Raw genomic sequence first — 26,358 nt, 5'->3', positions numbered from 1 at the left:
GTAAATAAGATTATTATTAGTGTGTGGCTAAAATGAACTTTTAAAGAATTTTGTAAAACAATATTTAATACTATAACTTCAAGACTGCTTTTAGAATAAATATAAATTTAAAAATTTCTGCATAAAACTTTTGTCATCAATTTCAACAGTAAATTTTTATAATCATATATTATAACTGCTAAATTAAACTTTTAACTTTAAAACTGTAAAAACATTTAATGATAAACATACATATACTTTTCCTTATACGTTTTCCTTAGATCGTCATTTAAGCACCAGAATGATCCTTTTCACGTAAACTTATACTTTTCCTTCAAATCATCAATAACTTGTATACGTAATTAAATATGTATAAACATATATTATAAAAATCACCCTTAGGCCTGTTTGCCGTAAGTCATGTTTACCCCCATGACTGGGTTGTGCGGTCCGAAGACTGGACTTAGCTGGCTGGCCGACCAAACTAAATCAACGTACGTAAACTTTAAGTGAGATTTTCCTTATTAAGTCCTGGTCCGGAACCAGGTATGCACTCAGGAGAAATCCACTAACATAAATAACCACTCTATAAACAGTGTCGGTGCACTCAGATCCGTATAAACTTTAAACTGCGGTACCGAACATTTGTAACTTTGAACTTTCGTTGCCATAAGGGATTTTAAAATCATCTTATTATAATTTATGCAATTTAAAATAATATCGTAAAAATCTCATCTTTACTCATATTTTCATAAAAAATGTAACGTAGAAATAAACTCATGCCACACAATTTTTGTGTTAAAAATATATATAATTTTATTTTTGAATAGAAATAAATGTTGAAAATTTACTCGAGGGGATTAGAACATTTCTTAACCCAAAAATAGATGCAAGTAAATTAAAGATAGAACTGGTATAATTAAATACGCGTAAAAATAAACTCATGGAAATTTTGTGGAACTAATTAACATAATTGAAATTTACTTATAAAATAAACTCGGGTATGAATTTTAAATAAAAAAAAACTAACATAATCAAAATTTACTTACCTTCTTCTTTTACCGTGTGCTACGAACATAATAATTATCTTTAAGAAATGAGATCGGAAAAAGTGGGTGATTGAGAATTTATTCAAAAATTCTCTCTCCACCACAAATTCTTTCACTCACTAATCCTTCTCTTCCTTGGAAAATTGTTGTGAAAAATGAAGGTTGAGAGCTCCCTATTTATAGGAAAATTTTGGGGAAGAAATGAAATTTGTAAAAGTGTGGGGAGATGGGTGAAATTATAATTATTAAAAATTAAAGAATGGGCAAGGTATGGGTTGTGTATAGGATAGGGATGGAGGCCATGTGGGAGTGCTTGCCACCAATCCCACTAAATAATTTTTTAATTAATTACTTACCTAATTAATTAATCAATTACTTAATTAATTATTTTATTATTTTATTATTTTTTTTCCTAATCATTATTATCATTATTATTATCATTGTTATTAATTTTAAACTACTTTTAGTATTTATTTATTTTTGAACAAGAATTAAATTTAAATTTTGAAAACTCATGTGGGCCCCACACAACTTCGAGACCCGAAAGGATCATACGTAACTTGAATAACTCTTATACGATTTTATGCATCCTACATAGCTTTGAGACTTGTGAAAACCTCCATACGGCTTCGGGACTCATGTGGGCCCCACACAGTCTTGTGGGCCCCGCATAGGATACCTATATTATTATTATTTTATCATATATTTCTACAAATTATATCAGTTAAAACATTATTTTATGTACTTATTTACGTATATAAACAGTGTCTTGTGACTCCGGGACTCATGTGGACCCCACATAGTCTTGTGGGCCCCACATATGATACATATATTATTATTATCTTATTATGTATTTCGACAAATTATGTCTGTCAAAACACTATTTTATGTATATATACTTATTTACGTGTACAAATAGTGTCTATCCTGTTTATCCTATGAAATTCCATTTTGACCAGGCCGACCTCCAGGCAGCGACTGAGCCGTAATGGTCTCTGAGCACTCGCTAAGACAAGGTCTTTCTTAGGCATCAAACATGGAATCAAGGATCCTACAGAAAAACACTTCTGTATTGATATTAACTTAATGACTATTTTTATTATTTTATTATTATTGTACTTTAATCATATATATATATATATATATATATATTTTTGGATCATCACAATCTCCCCTCCTTATAAAAATTTCGTCCTCGAAATTTGCTAATTTAAAATGAGTACTGTATAATTGGTTTGCGCTATTAGAAAGAGTAAATCGATTAATGATTTAATTAAGTCTTAGAATAGATTAAGAGTCAATTTGACGAAGTATTTTATTTTGGGAATTGAAGTGTGAATCGTCGGTCTAATAGTGGTTGAAATGGAAAAGAAATTCAGAAGATGTGGAAAAGGATAATTATATATATGTATATATATTATACATGTCCTATAAATAAATAAAAATATACGAGATCTGGCCTTTAGAGCCTTAGATCAACGTCAACATTTATCGCAGTACTAGCGGTGTCACTGCTAACCGCTTGGGTTCTTTCTTGGCAGAGTTGACCTCTTATAATGTCGCCGGCTTGGGTCGGAAAAAGGGAGAGGACGCCCATTTGTTCGGCGAAGGAGGAAGAGCTGCTCTCTTCCCGACTTATTGGTGGCCCATATATGAGTCTCATTGCGAATCGGGTTTCCTTGAAATGGTAAAGTAGGCCAGCATTATCCGAAACCCTTAGTGTGGTGACTGCGATATTGCCATTGTAAGGGATATGGCTCATTGGTGAGATATTAGTTGTAAGTTTCACAGTCGGAATATTCTCGATAGGGAAGAGGGTTGGAAGGATGGCAGGGGCACTGCTTGGGTCGGTAGTGGCGGAGGAGGTAATATGGAGAATTGTTGGGGCAGTAGTTGAGATAGTGGCTTCTCCAACTGATCCCCGCCTACGCCTACGGTTCTCAAACCAAAAGCGTATATTTTTCGGCTCGATTGGACCATACCGTCGGAGTTGTGCTGCAAGCAAGATAGTCTGCTCCACTGAAGGGAGTTCCCCTTGACTGTTGTGGAAGACCTCCTCTAGAATCTCCAGCTGTGCCTTACCGGGTTTCCATCTTTGAATCGACGATCTAGTGCTGCTCTCAGCAACTTCGGGAGTTGGGTGATTTGGCAACATTTTCGAGTAATGAGACAACTAAGAGACAAGTTGGGAAGAGCTAATCACTACAAACCGAAATGTGATTGTTCAAGATGATAGAAAACTGTGATGCTTAGAGTTCGAGGAGGGCGTACCCTTTTTGTAAGGGGATGACCGCGTGTTGTGGAAATCGAGAGAGAGCGATGTGTGTCACGGATATCGAGCAACGCATTTTGCACAAATCGAGAGAGAACGATATGTGTCACGAGAATCAAGAGAGGGCGACGCGTGTCATGGATATCAATCAACGCATTTTGCACAAATCGAGGGATAACGATGTGTGTCGTGAGAACCGAGAGGGGGTGACGCGTGTCACAGATATCGATTAACGTGTTTTGCACAAATCGAGGGAGAACGACGTGTGTCACAAGAATCGAGAGAGAGCGACGCATGTCACAGATATTGAGCAACGCGTTTTGCACAAATCGAGAGATAGCGACATGTGTCGCGGAAATTGAGCGAGTGACACGTATTGCAAAATTTGCAAACTCTAAGTTCTTTTTATGTTTTTACATCTTTATTAATGCTTTAACTATAATTAATTTCATCCTTAAATCACCACTTGGGTGGGTGGCCTAGTGGTAAGGAACCGGCCGTGCATCCATGTGATCGCGGGTTCGAGTCCCCACTATGCCCAAGTGGTCTCATGCCCTGACCTTGCTTCGGGGGTAAGTGAGCTATAGCCGATGATTTCCACCCATGAGGCCCCCTTTTTTTTTTTTTTTATAACTACAAGAGTACCCCTTATATATATATGTATATATATATTCCATTAACATTAGTATTATTATTATTATTATTATTATTAGATCAAATAAATGTTGGGCATGTTTAGCTGATTGATGATTTGACATTGGTTAGTTATTTGAAGGAAATTAGTAAATTTTTATATTGCTTTCATTAAAAAATATATATATATATATATTTTTTTTATATAGAAAATTTTAAGTTGTATTAACTTTTATAAATTTATACAAAATTAAAGATTTCATCAAAATTTGTACTCCTAAATTAAACTTGGATACTTGATGGAAATTGAATATGTAATGGGAAAAAAAAATAGATATACATATTTAACTTGCACATGCTAAGGGATTATATATATATTGAATTTAAATATAATAAGTAATATTTAAATGATATTTAATTCCTTATATACTAATACAAAATAAAAATTAAAGATTTTGTCAAAATATATATTCCTAAATTAAGCTTGAATGTTTTGTTGATAACTGAATATGTAATGTAAAAATACATATTCATATCCAACTTATACATGCAAAGAAATTTTGGGTAAATTCAGATTTCATAATAGACCGTTTGTTCATATCTATTTGTATGTGTAGCACTTCTAAATTCAGTAGGGTCTAATAGGTTATTTTTTATAAATTTAGTAAAAATAATAACAGTAAAAATAATTAAATCTTAGATATTATTATTATATTTATATATTAAAAAAAATTTAAATTATTAATTGCATTTGACAATTAATTATGAATCATCAATATGGGTACGTATTTCTACAAACATAAATAACATATTTAAATTAATTAATGTGTCTTCAATAATAGTACTATTTTTCTTAGAGAATTTATAATTATTACCTGTCCTTGGGAGCCTTCACGTAAATCTCATTTCCTCCAATGCTACTATTTTTACGATCCATTCTTAAATAATGATCAAATGTTATTTTAAAATCATAAATCTATTATTAACACATAATAATATAACAAAGTAAAATAAATATTCTAAACTACCTAATCCTACCGAAATCATATTTTATACCTATGCTCTGATAAAATTTATATATTAGATTATGCAGAACCTATATCCTATGCTCTGGTAAAATTATTTCTTTAAAGTCTACAGAATCTATAACCTATTGCTCTGATACCAAATGTAACACCCCGACCCCGAGGGGCCTGGGATATTAACTTTTTACTACTAATTTACGGCGGAAGCAAATAAACTAAATTTTTATTAAACCAGAGCACTAATATTCCATATTACAATCATTTATTTCAAAAGAAGAAAAATTGCACAAATATAAATATCTGAAACCATACTAATATTTCTAATAAATCTTTATTTTTCTAATCCCCACCCGCATGCTTGCTAAGCCTGATTTTTGACATGTCCTTCAGAGTTATCTGAAATAAAAATGATTGGGGTGAGACGACGCTCAGTAAGTAAATAAGATTATTATTAGTGTGTGGCTAAAATGAACTTTTAAAGAATTTTGTAAAACAATATTTAATACTATAACTTCAAGACTGCTTTTAGAATAAATATAAATTTAAAAATTTCTGCATAAAACTTTTGTCATCAATTTCAACAGTAAATTTTTATAATCATATATTATAACTGCTAAATTAAACTTTTAACTTTAAAACTGTAAAAACATTTAATGATAAACATACATATACTTTTCCTTATACGTTTTCCTTAGATCGTCATTTAAGCACCAGAATGATCCTTTTCACGTAAACTTATACTTTTCCTTCAAATCATCAATAACTTGTATACGTAATTAAATATGTATAAACATATATTATAAAAATCACCCTTAGGCCTGTTTGCCGTAAGTCATGTTTACCCCCATGACTGGGTTGTGCGGTCCGAAGACTGGACTTAGCTGGCTGGCCGACCAAACTAAATCAACGTACGTAAACTTTAAGTGAGATTTTCCTTATTAAGTCCTGGTCCGGAACCAGGTATGCACTCAGGAGAAATCCACTAACATAAATAACCACTCTATAAACAGTGTCGGTGCACTCAGATCCGTATAAACTTTAAACTGCGGTACCGAACATTTGTAACTTTGAACTTTCGTTGCCATAAGGGATTTTAAAATCATCTTATTATAATTTATGCAATTTAAAATAATATCGTAAAAATCTCATCTTTACTCATATTTTCATAAAAAATGTAACGTAGAAATAAACTCATGCCACACAATTTTTGTGTTAAAAATATATATAATTTTATTTTTGAATAGAAATAAATGTTGAAAATTTACTCGAGGGGATTAGAACATTTCTTAACCCAAAAATAGATGCAAGTAAATTAAAGATAGAACTGGTATAATTAAATACGCGTAAAAATAAACTCATGGAAATTTTGTGGAACTAATTAACATAATTGAAATTTACTTATAAAATAAACTCGGGTATGAATTTTAAATAAAAAAAAACTAACATAATCAAAATTTACTTACCTTCTTCTTTTACCGTGTGCTACGAACATAATAATTATCTTTAAGAAATGAGATCGGAAAAAGTGGGTGATTGAGAATTTATTCAAAAATTCTCTCTCCACCACAAATTCTTTCACTCACTAATCCTTCTCTTCCTTGGAAAATTGTTGTGAAAAATGAAGGTTGAGAGCTCCCTATTTATAGGAAAATTTTGGGGAAGAAATGAAATTTGTAAAAGTGTGGGGAGATGGGTGAAATTATAATTATTAAAAATTAAAGAATGGGCAAGGTATGGGTTGTGTATAGGATAGGGATGGAGGCCATGTGGGAGTGCTTGCCACCAATCCCACTAAATAATTTTTTAATTAATTACTTACCTAATTAATTAATCAATTACTTAATTAATTATTTTATTATTTTATTATTTTTTTTCCTAATCATTATTATCATTATTATTATCATTGTTATTAATTTTAAACTACTTTTAGTATTTATTTATTTTTGAACAAGAATTAAATTTAAATTTTGAAAACTCATGTGGGCCCCACACAACTTCGAGACCCGAAAGGATCATACGTAACTTGAATAACTCTTATACGATTTTATGCATCCTACATAGCTTTGAGACTTGTGAAAACCTCCATACGGCTTCGGGACTCATGTGGGCCCCACACAGTCTTGTGGGCCCCGCATAGGATACCTATATTATTATTATTTTATCATATATTTCTACAAATTATATCAGTTAAAACATTATTTTATGTACTTATTTACGTATATAAACAGTGTCTTGTGACTCCGGGACTCATGTGGACCCCACATAGTCTTGTGGGCCCCACATATGATACATATATTATTATTATCTTATTATGTATTTCGACAAATTATGTCTGTCAAAACACTATTTTATGTATATATACTTATTTACGTGTACAAATAGTGTCTATCCTGTTTATCCTATGAAATTCCATTTTGACCAGGCCGACCTCCAGGCAGCGACTGAGCCGCAATGGTCTCTGAGCACTCGCTAAGACAAGGTCTTTCTTAGGCATCAAACATGGAATCAAGGATCCTACAGAAAAACACTTCTGTATTGATATTAACTTAATGACTATTTTTATTATTTTATTATTATTGTACTTTAATCATATATATATATATATATATATATATATATTTTTGGATCATCACAATTTATCTAAAAAAAACAAAAAAAAAAATGCACATTAAAGTTTTCATGTCATTAAAGGAGGGCCTAAAAAAGAAAGATTTTTCGTATCATCAATGGCAACAAATAAGGAAAAAGCTAATTATAGAATGGAATAACGGTAAAAATATTAAAAATACTACAAGTTTCAAATTTTTGCAACTCCTCCAACCCTATATAAACTTGCATATCAATTCATTTGCTTTCAGAAAATAAAAGTAAAATGAGTTTTGTCGCAACATTGAAGTTTTTCATCTCGATGGTGGATGGCTCCCTCCTTTTGAAACATTTCAAGACAAAAGACTTTTATTTGAGAGGCCGGAAGGAAGAGTCTTTTCAGAAGAAGGTCCTTGTTCTTGGCAGGTCAATGAAAAACATTTAGCAAATGTAATAAACTTGCAATGTCATACCGGTTTTATAAGTATGTAATTTTCAAAATTTTAAGTTACTTTTTGAGTTTTTTTTTTTTGCTTCTCTTGATTATTCTAAGAAGGCATTTGTTTCTCTATTATATCTCTTGACTATCAAAGTTGTTTTTGCTTTTTTGTTGATTATTATCCAAATCTGAGATGGAAAAATATTACAATACTAATTAGGGTTTTCATTGTCATAATTTTTTTTCATTGTGAAATGCTGAATTTTCACCATGCAATATTGTGCAAAGTGCAATATTTTTCAATTGTTTTTTTTAAAAAAAAAGGAGGTTGAGTTATTTGGATTATTATTTATAAAATCTTAAATTCAATTATTTGTCACATCCTGAAAATAACTAATTAATGGGCTCGTGTAAAGATTAATTTCAAAAAATAAAAAAAATAAACAGTATATATTGCTCTTACAGAGAAAATCTCATCATCACCAATATCATACTGCATTCTCACATTCAAAGCCCAATTAATTAATATATCATTATACAACAAAAGAGATTAATCAAATTATTTTTTAAACATGCGAAATGCCTTCACCTCGAACCATGAGCTGTGCATAAACATTGCTTCTTAAAACATTGAGACAACAATTTTTTGGCCAATACAATAAAAACTGGATCAGAACTTGATTATCTAAAATGTAATCTTCCAATGCCTTCAAATGTCAAGTCTATTGAAATATTGTAATTAAATTATCGACACCATATATTCAAGAATTTGTAAAAGCAAGATTAACCCACCTTTTTCAGCTATAAATCCAAACATTTTAACCATAACTTCAAAATATTGGCGAACCATTGACACATTTAACTCTTCCTTTATGGAACCAAATCAAGTTTATACCAATAAGAAAGTACTGATACGCGAAGTACTAAAAGGTTTACAAAGAAGAGACTTTAAGGCTTTTAGTTTTGCTTCAGCAGCACCTCTAAGTTGCTCATTTCTGGATAATTGAAGGTTAGTGTAAACATAGTATGCAAAATAATTATAATGGAAAAATGACTCAGTCTTCACAATATCCTTCACAATTTGTATTGATAGTTTTAACGCCAAACTCTAGAAGTAGAATTCAACAGGCACTTAATGATTTAAATTTTAATTCATTTTTTATGGCATGTTATAATAGTAAAGATGCTTCAATTTTGGATGCATGTGAAAATGCAACTTATTACCTTTTCCTGAATGAGTCAATTACACCAAGTACATGATGCACAATGATGTCAACATCTTCCCCCTATATAGAAATATTATGCCAACCACGTAGTTCAGTAACATGAAAGGAAAAACATACACACATTCAGCTAAAACATGCAATCATCCTGATAATGGGTTTAAATTGATCAAATATTTCGTAAATGGGCAAAATCAGAAGGAAATCTAAAAATCTTGACTACAGGATCTTTGTTTCTTCTAAGATGAATTTTATGGGTTTCATTAGAACACCGTGAGTTTGTGGTTAGGATGTTGAACGTGTAGTTCCAATCCCATCAGAGGACGTACTAAAAGCCAACATCCCCGTTAGGACCGAGGAGCTTATGGGTGAGTTTGATACACATGGACGAACACCAATTTGATTCAAAAGCTTACGCCTACTAGTATAAATGGAGATAGTCTTGTTTATCAGTGCTGGCTTTGGTGGCTAGCACCATTTACTGAGTGGAATCCTCTGTGGCATATTATGGAGGAAAAATTCATTCTGATCAACTATGAGCAGGAGACATACTTCAAGTTGGTGTGCCTTGACCCAATAGAATGGAGGTGTTGATGCGAGTATTGGATTCTATGGAACACGTTTGAGTTTCACAAATTAGGCCCCCAATGTTTTTTTGATGAAGATAAACAGCAACACATCATTTGGTGCCCTAGGGGATTTCGTATGGATTACGCATTGAGCTACAATCCTGTGACTTCATTCCATGGATCAAGATGCTGCCTTTGCTAGGAATGCTGAGAAAAGAGAAGTATTGGAAGGTCACTTGTAAGACTGTCCATTCCACATGGACCACCTCCTGCTCCTACCAAGCCGCCCGAATTCTAAGTGGGTTGAATAGTTTTGGGTTGACTGCCACAATTGTGGGTAGAAAGGATTTTTTGACAATTTCTGTACAAAGTCTCATGCTGCCATAGTAGAATATTGAAGATCCGGACCTTGAGCCTATGCCTAGTTGAGAACCCCTTTGATGATAAGATTGTCAATGCACTTGAATATTCAGGGAAGAAGATTATTAGCAAGCTTGGGTATCCATTGCGCACTGTTTTAACTCAAGGTTGAGTTCTCGGGAGATGATGCAGTCAACATGGAGGATTTTGTTTCTATTTTCTTTTTTCAAATTATGGCATTTTATTTCAAGATTCTCTGGTATTATCATTTAAGGAATTAGTATTTTAGTTTATTTAGGTTTCCTAGATTTTTCTTTATCTAAGAAACTACTGTTTAGATTTATTTAGGCATCTTAAATTAGTCGCTTTATCTTCCAAGAATTGTGAGCCTATAATAAGGCCCCTACTTATCAGTTTTTTTTAGCAAATTGGAATGGGAAAATTAAGTTGTCTGATGTTTGTCCTACATCATCAAACATAGTTGGGGAATTTTTTTGGTTTATGATTAGGGGTAATTTTCAGTTGATTGAGACCAAGGGGATGAGTATTGGATTGATGTCAAGTTGGGTTCAAATGGGGAGTCCTGAGGATTTGGGCGATATGAGGATTTCGGAGATTGGAGGCCATTGACAGTGGTAGATGGGGTTGATTGGCGCGATGGTAGACAAGGTATGATGGTAATGGCTGCATTAGTGAAGATCCTTGCATAAAGGAAAGGCCCTAATGTGCAATAGGCTCTGCAGGTTGGTTGGTATGGGATTCCTTATTCTCATTCTTTCTTTCATCATAATATTTCTTCTTTTTTTATGAGAAAAACAACCTGCAATGATCAGGTCCTTCAGAATGGGTTTGGGCTTCTCAATAACTGCATCTTAAAAACTGGCTTGCTGATTGAATTTCTTTTGCAAAATATTTTTGTAATTTTTTTTTTTGTGACCGTTCTTATATTTGTATCCTATTTTGGCTATTCAAAAACTCATCTTTGACTAGCTAAAATTTTGTCCAAGTTCTCATTTATTTGTGTAAATTTTGAGAGAATATGAGTGAGATTTTAAAAAAAAAAAAAAGAAAACCTAAATATCAATTATCAGTTACTAAACATTGTTCTGACTTTTTGAGACATTGTTTTGACTTTTTGAGAACTTGACATAATTTTTGCTTTCGAATCTTTATTTTCCTTCCTCTGAAGATCTTTTTCACTAGGAAGAAATTCAACTTCCTTTTGAACTCTTTATATATCTGACTAATACTTTCCGGATCATAAACAAGGAGCTGCGCTGAGCGGCCCCACAGTTCTACTGCAAAGGATGGCAGAGTGTATGTACTCTATAGCGCTTGAAGCACTGGAATGATCCAATAGCTGGGAGGGGCCTAGAAGTGCCACTGCTACACCACTCTACGCGTGGCTCCAATGCATTTCATTAGAGCATGGGAGGGAGAGACAGAGGGATTGAGAAGGCATCAGCAAGCAACAAGCAGGGGAAAGAAGATTCGAAACAAGGGAGTTTGGCAGCCGTGGAAAATGTGTTGATGATTAACATAGTGAAATGCCTTGGCATGGTAGCAGGAGCTTAATCCTTTACCACGGCAATAGTTTGATTCTCCTTCATGATCATTTTTGAAGTTTTAAATGCTTGTGCTTGACTTGGCGTTAATCCAGTGCTGTAAAACATAAAAGTGGCTTGGAATGAATGGCTCGCAAGCAAAACTATTCATGACCACCATAATTTTCATATTTGACTAAGAGAATACACAAATTTTGTATCAAGTTGACTAATTTGTGGATGATTCCGAAATTACTACCCATTTGAAATGGATTAGGAAACTTAGATTTGAGTCATTATGCAAAATGTCCAACAGAAAACACATTTAATATATGATCAATGCAGCATGAAAAAGAGGATGAGGATGAGTATTGGATGTCTGAGCTATATTTGCCAGAAAACATCAACACTCTAGTGAACCACATATTGGTAAAGGTGTTCTGAAACGTGGTACATTATTGTTCTAGAATGCTAAATCTAACAATTACAAGATTTTAATTTAATGTTTTTTCATGTGACATATTTTCCATTTGGTGCCTCTTTTAAAGTAAAGCATATGCTTTGTTTTATTTTCTTCCTTGTGAACCTTTCAGTACTTTGGATATCAGTACTTTCTTATTAGTGTAAACTTGATTTGGTCCAAAGAAGAAGAGTCAATTGTGTTAATGGTTTGCCAAATTTTTTATCTTATGGTTAAAATGTTTGGATTTACGACTGTATTGATACTGAAAAAAAGTGGGTTAATCTTGCTTTTGCAAATCCTTGAGTTGAAGGCATTGATAATTTAATTGCAGTATTTCAATAGACTTGAAATTTGCAAGCATTGGAAGATTCCATTTTAGATAATCAAGTGTTGATCCAGTTTTTATTGTATTGGCCAAAAAATTAGTGTCTTAATGATTTAAGAAGCGATGTTTATGCACAGCTAATGGTTCGAGTTGAAGGCTCTTAACAAATACTAGGCTGCGCATGAATATTTCTAGTTTCTTTTGCATTCAAGAATGCATAAGAGACTATTCAATTTGTTGTAGGCATTAGAGGTCAGGATTGGAACTTCCTTTTTTTTTTTTTTTTTTTTGAGTTTTCTATGATTTAGGTTTCAAATGGTCATTCTCACAGTAATTACCAAGTAGTTTTGTGCTTCTACCTGAGCATTAATATTATGAATCTGTAAGATCAATGCATCACCAAATCGGTGCAGTAATTTGAAAAACCATCAATTACATATTTGGTTCCTAGAAATGGAATAAAATTAAATTTATTACTTAATTTATTATACTCTCTTTTTAACTTTTCCTTCTCTTCCTACCCCATTTTGTACTACAAAAATAAATGTGACGTAAAAAATAATGTATGTGACACAATATTTCACAGTAAGAATTCATTATTTTGGGGGAAAAAAAGTTATAATAATTAATACCCTATTTAGAATTGTAACTTTTTATTATATCCATGACACTAAATAAAAATTAACAAATAAGTAAGCCCTCCTTTTTTTAAATAAAAATAAAAATAAAAATTTTTTATGTGATTATTTACCATAAACCAGAAACATCAAAGTTTTGAGAATGTTGTTTTCTAACCAATAAAAGAGTCAGCTGTCTCACATTTTCAGGATAATCAAGAGATGCACAAAAAGAAAACAAAAAAGAGAAGGAAATAGATAACTCACTATATTTAAATTTTGACATATTTTTTCATATGGATTCACTAATAATTATAATAAAAGCGAAAAAAAATTTATGAAATACAAAATCATAAATTTATTGTAGAAGCTAAGCACTTTTGATTGACCTGCCAAGAACAAGGATCTTCTTCTGAAAACATTCTTTCTGCTGCCCTATCAAGCAAAAATCTTTTCTCTTGAAATACTTCAAAAGAAGCGAACCATCCACCATTGAGATAAGAGTTTTGAATATTGCGTCGAAACTCATTTTCCCTTTATCTTTCAAAAACAAATGAAATGATATGAAAATAACTTTAGATACAAGCGAGTTTATATAGGATTGGAAGAGCTGCAAAAATTTAAAACTTGTAGTATTTTTAATATTTGTACCATTATTCCATTCTATAATTAGATTTTTCCTTATTTGTTATCATTGATGATACGAAAAATTTTTCTTTTTTTAGGCTCCCTATAATGACATGAATTTTTAATGTGCATTTTATTTTTTTAGGTAAATATTTTAATTGCAATAAAACTGACTCATATTAGTTAAACGTTATCAATACATTTAAATTATTGAATCTTTTAGTTAATAATTTTCTATAGTTGGGAAATGTGTTAGTCAAGAAAAACTCCTAAATTAAATGCTCGTCACACTTTTTAAGACAACTCAGATTAAAATTCAATTTTGATAGTTCATAATTTTCTAATCTAATAATATTCATAATACGTTTGATAAAATATGAGTGTACGCTTTTAGTCTATTCAAAATATTTTTAATGTGCATTTTATTTTTTTAGGTAAATATTTTAATTGCAATAAAACTGACTTATATTAGTTAAACGTTATCAATACATTTAAATTATTGAATCTTTTAGTTAATAATTTTCTATAGTTGGGAAATGTGTTAGTCAAGAAAAACTCCTAAATTAAATGCTCGTCACACTTTTTAAGACAACTCAGATTAAAATTCAATTTTGATAGTTCATAATTTTCTAATCTAATAATATTCATAATACGTTTGATAAAATATGAGTGTACGCTTTTAGTCTATTCAAAATATTTTTAAGAATATTTTATCTCAACAAATTTTGCGGGGCATAAAAAAATTATTAGAGCATAAAAAATGCAATTTCTATAAAAAGAAATTTCCAATAATTTTGGGGGGGCATGATTAAAAAGTAATTATCTTTAATTTTGAAGCTTAATACAGTAATGAGACCATGCCTCAAACTAACTTAATGTTTTGAATACAAACTTTTCAAGAAAAAATTTAAAAATAGAAACATAATTAAAAGAAAAAAAATTATTTTAATGAGATTCCTAACATACTAGTTGAGATGCTAATTTTAGTAAATATTTTACTAGAATTTTATTATTTGGGTTTTCCTAATTCATTAGTGATGAAGCATGTGTAATATGTTCATATTAATTTAAAAACAAATAATAATAAAATTAAAATTTTCCAATAAAAATATAATTAAATACTTTCTCTTTTCACCTTTCTCAAGATTCAGATCCACAAATTTCGGCATAGAGGTTTCAATCTTTTAACTTGCAAGTACATATTTGTTTTTATAACTATTATTTATTTAATCTATTAGAAAATTACACTCAAGCTGTAATATGATTTTTTAGTTGAAATTATTTGTAAAGTCTATTTACTCTTGACATAAAAAAATATTATTATATAAAATAATTATAGACACTTTCTAAGGAACCGTTTGGTTGTACAAAATAGTTTTCGTTTTTCATTTTAGTTTTCCAAAAAAAAGTTAAAAAAAAAATTAACTAATTTTCATTTTTACAACATTTGTATGAGATAAATGAATAATAATAAACACTTATGCCACCTTTTTTCTCGTGGAAATAGTTTTATTCTAATTTTTCAAATAATTAAAAAATACAATCTTATTTTTCACTTTCTAAATTTACATATAGAAGTTGGAAAATAACTTTGTATTATTTTCCACTTTGTGTATGGAAGTATGAAATTCGGAAATTCTACTTTAATTTGTATGGATTATGTATTGAATTTTTATTAAATTTACACAAATTCAAAATCAAACCCCTAAATCTATGACTCTAGGTGTTAGCTCATACAATCTTTTAGAAAATTGAAAAACAAGTTGTCTCTTTTGTAATTATTTTGAAATCTAGAGATATAAAATAAAATTTTGTTTGCACATTTAAACAAACTCCTTAATTTATATCTTTTTAATAGAATCTCAAAAGGCTAAAAAATATGCTAATTTTTATACTTCTTTACAAAACTAAAAAATAGAATATTAAAAATATTTTCCACAACTAAAAGGGCCCTAATGTTTAGATACAAAACAAATATTTTTATAATACAACATTTTTTAATGTAGATAATACTAATTAATTAATTAATATTACCTGAAGATGCATTTTATAATGAAAGTTTGTTTTAGTATATTAGAAGATCACACTCGATTTGAGCTATGCATACAGTAAAAAGTAATTCATCTCATGTTGCATATCAATTAGATCATCAATAATTCTTTATAGTACAATCAAAATCCGAAAATTCTTGGTTTAAAGCTTACCTAAAAAGTCATAATTATTTTTACTTAATTAAAAGAATTAGGATTTAAATGAAAATATGAGCATATGCTTGGTTTTTTCAACAAAAAGTGAATAATGGTAAGCACACGGTCCATGATCATTATGGATCAATGTGATAGAATCAAGTTGGATCAAACAAATAGGAGTCGCTTTGTTTCATTCATCCTCAACTTGTAACGTGAGCGAATGATGACACATGCTTGTATAGTCAATATTTTTTGTTCATAATTTATTTTATCCAAAGGGAAATCTATAGCAGGACAGCAGAAGCAAGAGATGTGAGGGGTAAGGTGTCATGAGAAGGAATAGTTTATTTACAAATAGTAATCAATTTCCTAAAGTTATCAAATGTTTGTATAGATTGGATAAGATGGGTACAACTTATATGAGCCTATGAGGTATGTTTAGTTGGTTTCCGTTTAGTATTGGTATATATTTATTTTCTTCTTTGTTTGGTTTGATGCATGGAGTATTTTATTGGTTAGTGTATAAGCTCCAAGTGTTATTTTGTTTCCACGGTATTTTTCCGTCATAAGTGAGCGAGGGTTATTAATAAATTTGAGACAATGCCGCTATGTGGGGCGCTTTCGGCTCTTTCTAAAAAAAAAAAGAAAAAGAAAAAAAGAGATGTGAGGGGACTCTTCATTCTATGGAGCTTTCATGGAGAAGTTCACGTTACATGGAGGCTCTTCTCCTCATGAACTTCCCTTCACTGGCCTTACCTTTGCTGTTGAAGACATGAGAGTCCCTCAGCACCAGCTACCTCCAATCCCTCCTTAATTCTTCTGTTGTTTGCTTTATTAGTATTATATTTTTCCCAATTGGGTATCAGTCTTTTTTGTCTTGTGGGTACATTTGAATTTCGCATTCCATGCTTTCTTCCAATGCAATTCGGAGCTCATGAAGATTTTATATGCATATGATGAGAGTAATCCGACTGTAAATTAAGTAGTGGCATTTGTCTTCTAGGTATCAAATTTGAAAGAGAAAATTTGGTGTGGTGTTGAGATTTGAGATTGCAGGTGTGGAGTTGTCGGCAGCAGCAGCTTTCCTCGTAGCTTATGTTGAAATTGGAGACCTGCAGTAAATGGAGACCAACAGCCCTCCACCTGCCTTGCCGACCATGGCTGACATTAAGCCACCATGCTTGAATTTTACTCCCTCTATATGTGTATATATATATGTGTGTGTGTGTGTGTGTGTGTGTGGAGATTGTGCAGATGTGTTGTGTGTAGTGTGAGTGCTTTGAGTGCAGAGAGGCTGTACGCAGAGAGAATTGTAGTAAGAGAGAGAGAAAGAGAGAGACTGAGTGAGTTGAGCAGTGTGGCTCCTTCTCCTTGTAATATTTCTCCCAGTATAGTGCAGAGGTGTGGCCCCGTGGACGTAGGTCGATTCAACCGAACCACGTAATATCCGGTGTTCCATTGTGAATGATTTTTTTTTTTTTTTTGTGTGTGATTGTTGCTCCAGGATTTATCCCCAAAAATTGGTATCAGAGTTTGGTTGGAGTAGAATCGCCAGATCTGAGAAAAATTCTTGGAATTTGAGCCTCTGTCTAGTAGCTCAAAATTTAATTTTGAGGCCACCATCGCACTCCTCTAGTCAATATGAAGTCAATGGTGTAAACCGGAGCTCCAAAAGACTTCAGACGATGCCGCACGCGCCACCACGCTCCTAGCTAGAGAAAGACGCCTCGCCACGCGCCGATCACAAGCCGGTGATCTGCTGGTCACGCGCCACACACGCGCCCATGCGTCCTCCTTGCCTGGATAGCCTCAACCCGACTCGGACTCCACCCGACCTAACCTGAAGACTCACTCAAACTGGATCAACTCGAGACCTGGTCCGCAGATCTGTATCCGACCAGAACCGATCTAGACCCGGTAGCCACGTCAGCGCTACTGCGTCACTGCCACGTCATCCGGCCACGCCAATGACGTTGAGTTAGACGCCACGTCAGTGAGTGGGCCCCACACTGACACGACAGCAGGTGGGCGCCCCATTGCCACGTTAGCGTAGTTGACCAATTTTGATCGGGTTTTTGGCCGTTCCAAATCCAACCATACTGTCCGTTTGAGCTAATTCCATCTCTAGATTAGTTAATCGAGATGTCGAACGAAAAGAGCTCTCAGATTAAGATGTTTGATGACACAAACTTCGTTTTTTGGAAAATGCAGATTGAGGACTATTTATTTGGTAAAGAGTTGCATTTACCACTGAAGGAGAAGACAAAAACCATGAAGGAGAGCGAGTGGGAGTTGCTTGACTGAAAAGCTCTCAGAGCTATTAGGATGACGTTGGCAAGTCTGTTGCCTTCATCATCAAGCACTTAAAAACCACCAAGTCCCTTATGGATACACTATCTAACATGTACAAGCAGTCATTAGTGACAAATAAGGTACATTTAATGAAGAGATTGTTTACCATGAGCATGTCTGCAGGTGAAAGCTTCAGCAGACACCTGAATAATTTCAATGAGCTGTCGGATCAACTCGCCTCAGTCGGGATTACATTTCACAGTGAGATTCGTGCCCTACTAATTCTCAGTCAGCTGCCTAAAGGTTGGAAAGGTATTGTCATTGCGATCAGTAGGTCTATAGGACAATCAAAGTTGAAATACGATGAGATTATTAGCATGATTTTGACAGAGGAGATCAGAATGCAGTCGAACAATGCCTTCACTTCAAGTTCAGCCTTGAATGTGGAAAATTGAGGAAAGGGAAGCGGGCATGGACGATTTAACAATCGTGGAAGATCCATAACCAGATGGTCCAAATCTAGAAATCCCAAAGGTTCCCAGGGCACAAAGAATGTTGAGTGATGGAACTATGAAAAGACCGGGCATTTCAGAAACCAGTGCAAAGGTCTAAGAAAGGAATTTGAGGCAAAGACAGAAGCAAATCTCGCCTCTTCCTCAGAAGAAAAAGATGCTTTGATATGCTCTCTGGAGAGTAAGCAGGAGTCTTGGGTCTTAGACTCCGGGGCCTCATTTCATGCCACTTGCTACAGAGATTGCCTAGAGGATTGCACACTAGGTAATTTTGGTAAGGTGTACATTGGCAACGATCAACCTTGCGACATAACTGGCAAGGGAGTTGTGAAGATCAATATAAACGGGTCAGTATGGAAGCTGAAGGATGTCAGACATATTCCAGACCTAAGAAATAATTTCATCTCAGTGGGCCAGCTGGCAGATGAGGGATACATAACGACATTCAATGGCGATGAATGAAAGGTTTCAAAGGGTGTACTAACGATTGCCAGAGGTAAGAAAAGTGGAACACTTTATCTAACCTCCAATGCCTCCATGTCTATTTCAGTTGCTGCAGAAAATGACGACAGCAACATTTGGCACCAACGACTCGGTCACATGAGCGAGAAAGGACTTAAGGTGATGCACTCAAAGGGAAAATTGAGTGGTCTACAGTCAATGCAAATTGACATGTGTGAGGATTGCATATTTGGGAAACAGAAGAGGGTCAGTTTCTAGATAAACACTCGTGCCCCAAAGAAGGAGAGATTAGAACTAGTACACTCAGATGTGTGGGGATCGACACCCGTCTCATCCATAGGTGGAAGGAATTACTTCATCACGTTCATTGACGATCCCTCTCGGAAGGTATGAGTTTATTTTTTGAAGTATAAGTCAGAAGTATTTGATGCTTTCAAGATATGGAAAGCTATGGTTGAAAACAAAACTGGTTTGAGAATCAAGAAGTTGAGAACAGACAATGGTGGTGAGTATGAAGACACCAGGTTTAAGAAATTCTGCTACGAGCATGGTATCAGGATGGAAAGAACTGTGCCAGGTACGCCTCAGCACAACGGCATAGCAAAGCGGATGAACCGAACGTTGACTGAAAGAGCCAGAAGCATGCGTATACAGTTAGACTTACCATTGCAGTTCTGGGCAGAAGTAGTCGGCACAACAGCGTACTTGATTAATAGGGGTACATCAGTACCTTTGGACCACCGTATACTAGAAGAGGTATGGAGCGAAAAAGAGGTAAGACTTTCACATTTGAAAGTTTTTTGTTGCATTGCATATGTACACATCAGTAATCATGTCAGGAACAAGCTCGATCCTAAGTCTCGAAAATGCAACTTCGTCGATTACAGTGAAGATGAATATGGGTATCACATTTGGGATAATGAAAACAAGAAGTTGATCAGAAGCAGAGACATGATTTTCAATGAAAGGGTGATGTACAAAGATAGGCACACAGCATAATCCTCCGAACCAGTTCAGATGGAGTCAACCTATGTAGATATGGATGATATCCCAGAATGTGTCGGGACAAAACAGTAGAATGCCGAGAATCCTTAGGCAGAGGAACTAGTGGAGCAGATCATCGCACCACCACCTCCTACTCTAGCTCCGGAGCTTAGTAGATATACTCGGCCTCATGTACCAAATAGAAGGTATATAGATTATTTACTTCTTACAGATGGAGGAGAGCCCGAATTGCTATGATGAAGCATGTCAGGTAGCAAATACGAGCAAGTGGGAGCTTGCGATGAAGGACGAGATGAAGTCCCTCACCTCTAACAAAACATGGGAACTAGCTGAGTTGCCCAAAGGTAAGAAGACCCTTCACAACAAGTGGGTGTATAGAATCAAAGAGGACCATGACGGCTCCAGGAGGTACAAGGCTTGGTTGGTAGTTAAAGGCTTTGAGGAGAAGAAAGGAATTGACTACACCGACATCTTTGCACCAGTTGTAAAGCTGACAACCATCAGATTCGTCTTGAGCATTGTTGCCTCAAAGGGCCTACATCTCAAGCAGTTAGATGCGAAGACGGCGTTTCTTCACGGTGATCTTGATGAAGAAATTTACATGCATCAACCAGAAGGATTCTTAGAGAAAGGTAAAGTGAATCTGGTTTGCAAGTTAAAGAAGAGCTTGTACGGTCTCAAACAAGCTCCTAGACAATGGTACCGGAAATTTGACGGTTTTATGCACAAGAATGATTTTCTAAAGTGTAATATTGACCATTATTGCTACTTCAAAAGGTATTAGTATAGCTACATCATTCTTTTGTTATATGTTGATGACATGTTAATCGTAGGACCAGATATAGAAGAGATCGAGAAATTGAAGCAGCAATTGTCAATGGAATTTGACATGAAGGACTTAGGCTCAGCGAAACAGATACTTAGGATGCGTATTTCTAGAGATAAGCAATAGGGAACATTGCAGTTATCTCAATCGGAATACATTAGTCATATTCTATAGAGGTTTAACATGAGCAGCGCCAAAGCAGTAAATACACCTTTGGCAGGACACTTTCACTTCTCCAATGATCAGATTCCCCAGACAGATGAAGAGAAGGACTTCATGGCTAAGGTACCTTATGCCTCAGCCATTGGAAGCCTCATGTATGCCATGGTTTGCACCAGAACGGACATTGGCCAAGCAGTGGGAGCAGTCAGTAAATTCATGCCTAATCTAGGGAAGACTCACTGGGAAGCAATGAAGTGGATCTTCAGGAACCTCAAAGGCACTATTGATAAGTGCTTATGTTTCAAAAAAGGAGACTTATAAGTCAAAGGGTATATAGATGCCAATTTTGCTGGTGAAGTTGATCACCACAGGAGCACCATCGGATACATGTTCACTGTTGGCACAACAACTGTTAGTTGGATGTCGTAGATACAAAAGATCTTTGGCCTATCCACTACATAAGCTTAGTACGTAGCAGTAACAGAAGCCAACAAAGAGATGATTTGACTTCAGGGTTTGTTAACAGAGTTTGGATTAAAGCAGGAGAGGAATGTTTTGTACAGCGACAGTCAGAGTGCGATACATTTGGCAAAGAACTCTACATTTCATTTCAGAACCAAACATATCGGATTGCGTTATCACTTCATCAGATCTCTATTAGAGGATGAAGTATTGGCACTTGAAAAGATTCAAGATAGCAGAAATCTAGCTTACATGTTGACGAAGGTGGTGACTAGAGAGAAGCTGAAGTTGTGCTCAACTTCAGTCGGTCTTAATCCTTGAAGACATACATAAGCACATAATTTGCCTATACACTGGTTGAGATATTGTCTCCGTCTCCAAGTGGGAGATTGTTGAGATTTGAGATTGCAGGTGTGGAGTCGTCGGCAGTAGTAGCTTTCCCCGTAACTTATGTTGAAATTGGAGATCTGTAGTAAATGGAGACCAATAGCCCTCCACCTGCCTTGCCTACCATGGCTGACATTAAGCCACCATGTTTGAATTTTACTCCTTCTATATGTATATATGTGTGTGTGTGTGTGTGTGTGTGTGTGGAGATTGTGCAAATGTGTTGTGTGTAGTGTGAATGCTGTGAGTGTAGAGAGGTTGTACGCAGAGAGAATTGCAGTAAGAGAAAGAGAAAGAGAGAGACTGAGTGAGTTGAGCAATGTGGCTCCTCCTCCTTGTAATATTTCTCCCAGTATAGTGCAGAGGTGTGCGCTCCATGGACGTAGGTCGATTCGACAGAACCACATAATATCTGGTGTTCCATTGTGGATGATTATTATTATTATTATTTTGTGATTGTTGCTCTAGGATTTATCCCCAACATGGGGAAGGATATATGACTGGGTTCGGAGTCCTGAGTGGGCGAAATCTCATTAGGCTGCTACGGCAACACCTCCTGTGGTGTTAGCCCTCTTAAGGGGAGGCGTCACTTGTGTTGGTAAAACAGTCATGGATGAAATGGCATATTGGTAAGAAAAGTTATTACTTACCTGTTCATACTTAATAAACTACTTTTGGTTCCCATCTATTTAATTTGAAGAACTCAATCTTGTTGTTGAGTTGCTTAATATTATTCACTTTGGTATGCATATGCCCAATTCAGCTGATTGCTCTTAAAACCCACAAGTGAGATCAACGATTGGTGCTAATTCCGTTTGTTTTTGAAACCATTTCATCTAAAAGTGATGCAGTTGAATACTAGGGAGCACGAAACTGAATCATTTCTTTTTTTTGTTTCTCTTCCAAATGTCCCTTTTAAAAAGTGAACTGATGCAGTTGAAATATTAAGGAGCACAAAACTGAATCATTTCCATATTTTTTTTCTCTTCAAAATGCCCCTTTAATAGGGCAGCATGATCTTGCGGGTATGTTTTGGGAGAACAGATGGTATCCCTTCATCTTTTGGTTCTTTCCAAAAAAACCTTTCATAGTTCTAGGTTCTCACCTATTTTTCCATTTTCATGTAGAAATCTCTTGAAAATTCACATCATATTTTGCAAGTTATGCAATCGAAGAGGAAAATTTTTGTAAGTTATGTAACTGAAGAGGAACTAATTTTCATAGTATGTTTGGCAAAAACAAGCATTATGCAGCTTTCATTTATCTTATTCACACATATATTATATATATACCGCTAGAAAAAGGATTTCCCAACTTTGCCTGATCTTTTGATTTCAAAAGCATCCTTTTAATTGTTTTTAAGATAAGGATAAAAACATAAAATGACATCATGTCTCAAAACACTCCTTCAAATGAGAGTTGACTTCTTAACACTACTTAAAATAGGGGAGTTTGGCAGCTGTGGAAAATGTGTCAATGATTAACACAGTAGTTAATTAGATCGTCAAAAATTCTTTAAAGTTGCCCACACAGGCACCACTACCCATACAGGGTACATAACATGGCCCACACAGGCGCCATTATCCACACAGAATATAACGTGGTCCACACAGGCACCACTCTAGCTTCCGCAACACGTGGCCCACATAGGTACCACTATTCACCAGTATCTAATCCCCATAACCTACCCGTCATACATCAGTAGAACAAGCTCCTCGACCTACCAATGTCCTACCCCATATAAATGACAATATGACAAGCTCCTCGACCTACCAACGTCATATCATGATTTACATTTAAGCAATAAAACAACCTTCTCATGCCAACGTTATATTGAGATGCATACGAATAACCAAATCAGTTAGTTCACACAAACTCATCAATGCATTACCACACAGGTATCCAACATATAAATACATTCCCACACAAGAGTCAAACATAAAAATTCATTCATCATGTCATAATCATTCTAAACAACCCCTTATGCAAGCCCAAATACCACAAAAATTCATATTCAATTTATTAGAAAGAAATTGTTCTCATGCCACATGATTTTAATATCATAAGCAATTATCCCAAATATAACCTTAAACCAAAATCATCATTTTTCCAGTAATCAGGCTATTTTGAAAATCATATAGATAAATAATAAATTTCATATGCTCGTAAATAACTGGTTCACCTTAATAAAATACTGATATAATTTTATTCTACCTTACCTGATTCCCTAAACCACGCCTGCAGGGCTCTCAAAATTATACCTGCGGCGTTCACCCGAACCCTGATTCAATCAAATCAACTCCAATAAAATATTATTTTAATCTTTCCTAATTTACAATAATTAAATACCAATTAATTTCTAAATAACTCATTTGTCCTAATTTTGGGGCTATTCCTACAACAATCTCACGACAAATATGTTCCACTAGACTTGTAGAGAATCATCCATAGATTCTCGTGGTAGTGTTCGATCATCAATTTGGCTTAAAATTTAAGAAAAATTGAGGTAAAAATGAGAATTTGCCTTACCTCAAAAGATATGTCCATGTTACTCTTACGAAAAATTCATTTCAGTAGATATGTCAGTGGTGGAGAATGGAGTCTAGTGGTATTTTTGAATTTTCAATTGGGCGAGAATCCGCCGTGAAATCGTAGAGAGAAGAAGAGGAGAGGAGAGCGTGAGCTAAAGGAGTTTTTTTTTTTTTTATTCTATGCGTGAAGCTCTAGCCTTTTTTTTCCTTTCCACTTCCTGTTTGCTACAAGAAGCTTAATAACTAAGTTTCCTTTTCCTTTTTTTTTTTTCTTTCCTTTATCCTTTACTTTACTTTTATATACTTATATATATACTTTTATATACATATATATATATATATATATATAATTTATCCTTATATGTAATTAAGTATACATACATTTATATATATATATATATATATATAGACCCAAAATCCTCAAATTTCCTAATTTTATTAATAATAATTAATTAATTAATAATAATTTTTTAATTAATATTTTTTTATTTTTTTTATTTTTTATTTTTATTTTTTGTCATTACAAAGTCGGCTGCCTCCTTCTGTTTCTGTTTCCATTTTTCTCTCTCTTTATTATTTAAATACCATTATTTTTCTAGTCGTCACACATACATATAGATATACACATACAGAGAGAGAGAGAGAGAGAGAGAGAGTGAGTACGGAACAACGATCCAAATAGGATTCCTGAGCAACAAGCCCGAGGCAGATGGGGCAGGTGACGGTGGCGACAGACGAGGAAGAACAGCTACTGGCATCCTAGCTCATGTTCCACCGCGAAAACACCACCCGTCTTCCAGAACGTCTTACCAAATTGTAATCCAAATACGGGTTCAGGTTCAAATTCAGTTCAGAACACAAGGCTACTTCTACTATCATCTATTGTTTTATATTATCATTATGATTTTTTATTTTCTATTTTTATTTCTATATATTAGAAAATAAATTTAAAAAATATATTTTTATATTATCAATTTTCTATTTTTATTATTAATTTTAATTATTTTAAAAAATTTGAAAATTAAATTTAATATTTTTCAGTTAACAGCATGTTGTCAAAATATTTTTCATATTCAAAACTAATTTTATACATAATTATTTTATTAAAATTAAGATCAAATTATCATAGGAATTTAAAATATAATTGAAATAATAATATTCATAAATTTTTTAAAAAATAAAAATAATAAAGATCATTACAAAATATTTTTACTATTTTTCAATGATCATGCATAATAAGATTGTTCTTTTGTAAAGTGAATTTTTAAAAATAATAATTTAGTAAATTAATTATAATAATTGAATTTATATAAATTTTCAGGTTTGATTATTTTGTACCTGTTTATTTAGATAGTTTTATTTATATTTATTAAAGGGGAAATGAACATTTATTTATCAAATCTAATTTATTAGGTTATTGGAATTTCAATTTGTAGTTTCTATTTCTGCTTGTCGTTTCATTTTTTATTTTTATGTGCATAATTTTCTATTAATATACCAAATGGCCCTAAAACTTTTCCTTATTAGTTATTAATGAAAAAAAGTATAGATACAATGGGCAAGCGTTAGGCAATGGTTGCATCACATATTTTTACTCTAAAATTGAATGTTATTTATAACTTTAAATTGTCTTTTATTTAAATTTTAGGAAATAATTTTAAAATTTTAAATTGCAAACTTTTCATGTTCTTAAATATAAAGAAAGAGCATTTTAATTTATTATCATGGTAATTATTGGACAATTATGGGCAGGCTTTGGGTATTTAAAAATTTTGACCAATGTGAAAAAAAAATGTTTTTTTTGCTTAGTGTATCGCGA

General features: G+C 33.5%; 1 long non-coding RNA gene across 1 annotated transcript in view; it reads right to left on the bottom strand.

Moving 5' to 3' along the window:
* The window catches only part of LOC131153217 (uncharacterized), a 109,166-nt gene extending 83,804 nt beyond the window's left edge, over nt 1-25,362 (bottom strand). Inside the window, exon 1 of the long non-coding RNA XR_009136189.1 lies at nt 25,203-25,362. This is a non-coding gene — a long non-coding RNA (uncharacterized LOC131153217). The remainder of the gene's footprint in view (nt 1-25,202) is intronic.
* Between the last annotated feature and the right edge of the window lie 996 nt (nt 25,363-26,358).

Source organism: Malania oleifera, chromosome 4, assembly GCF_029873635.1.
Source record: "Malania oleifera isolate guangnan ecotype guangnan chromosome 4, ASM2987363v1, whole genome shotgun sequence".
In the NCBI taxonomy this organism is placed as follows: domain Eukaryota; kingdom Viridiplantae; phylum Streptophyta; class Magnoliopsida; order Santalales; family Ximeniaceae; genus Malania; species Malania oleifera.
The sequence above is the reverse complement of the archived record's forward strand: the minus strand, read 5'-3'. Positions and strand labels throughout refer to the sequence as shown.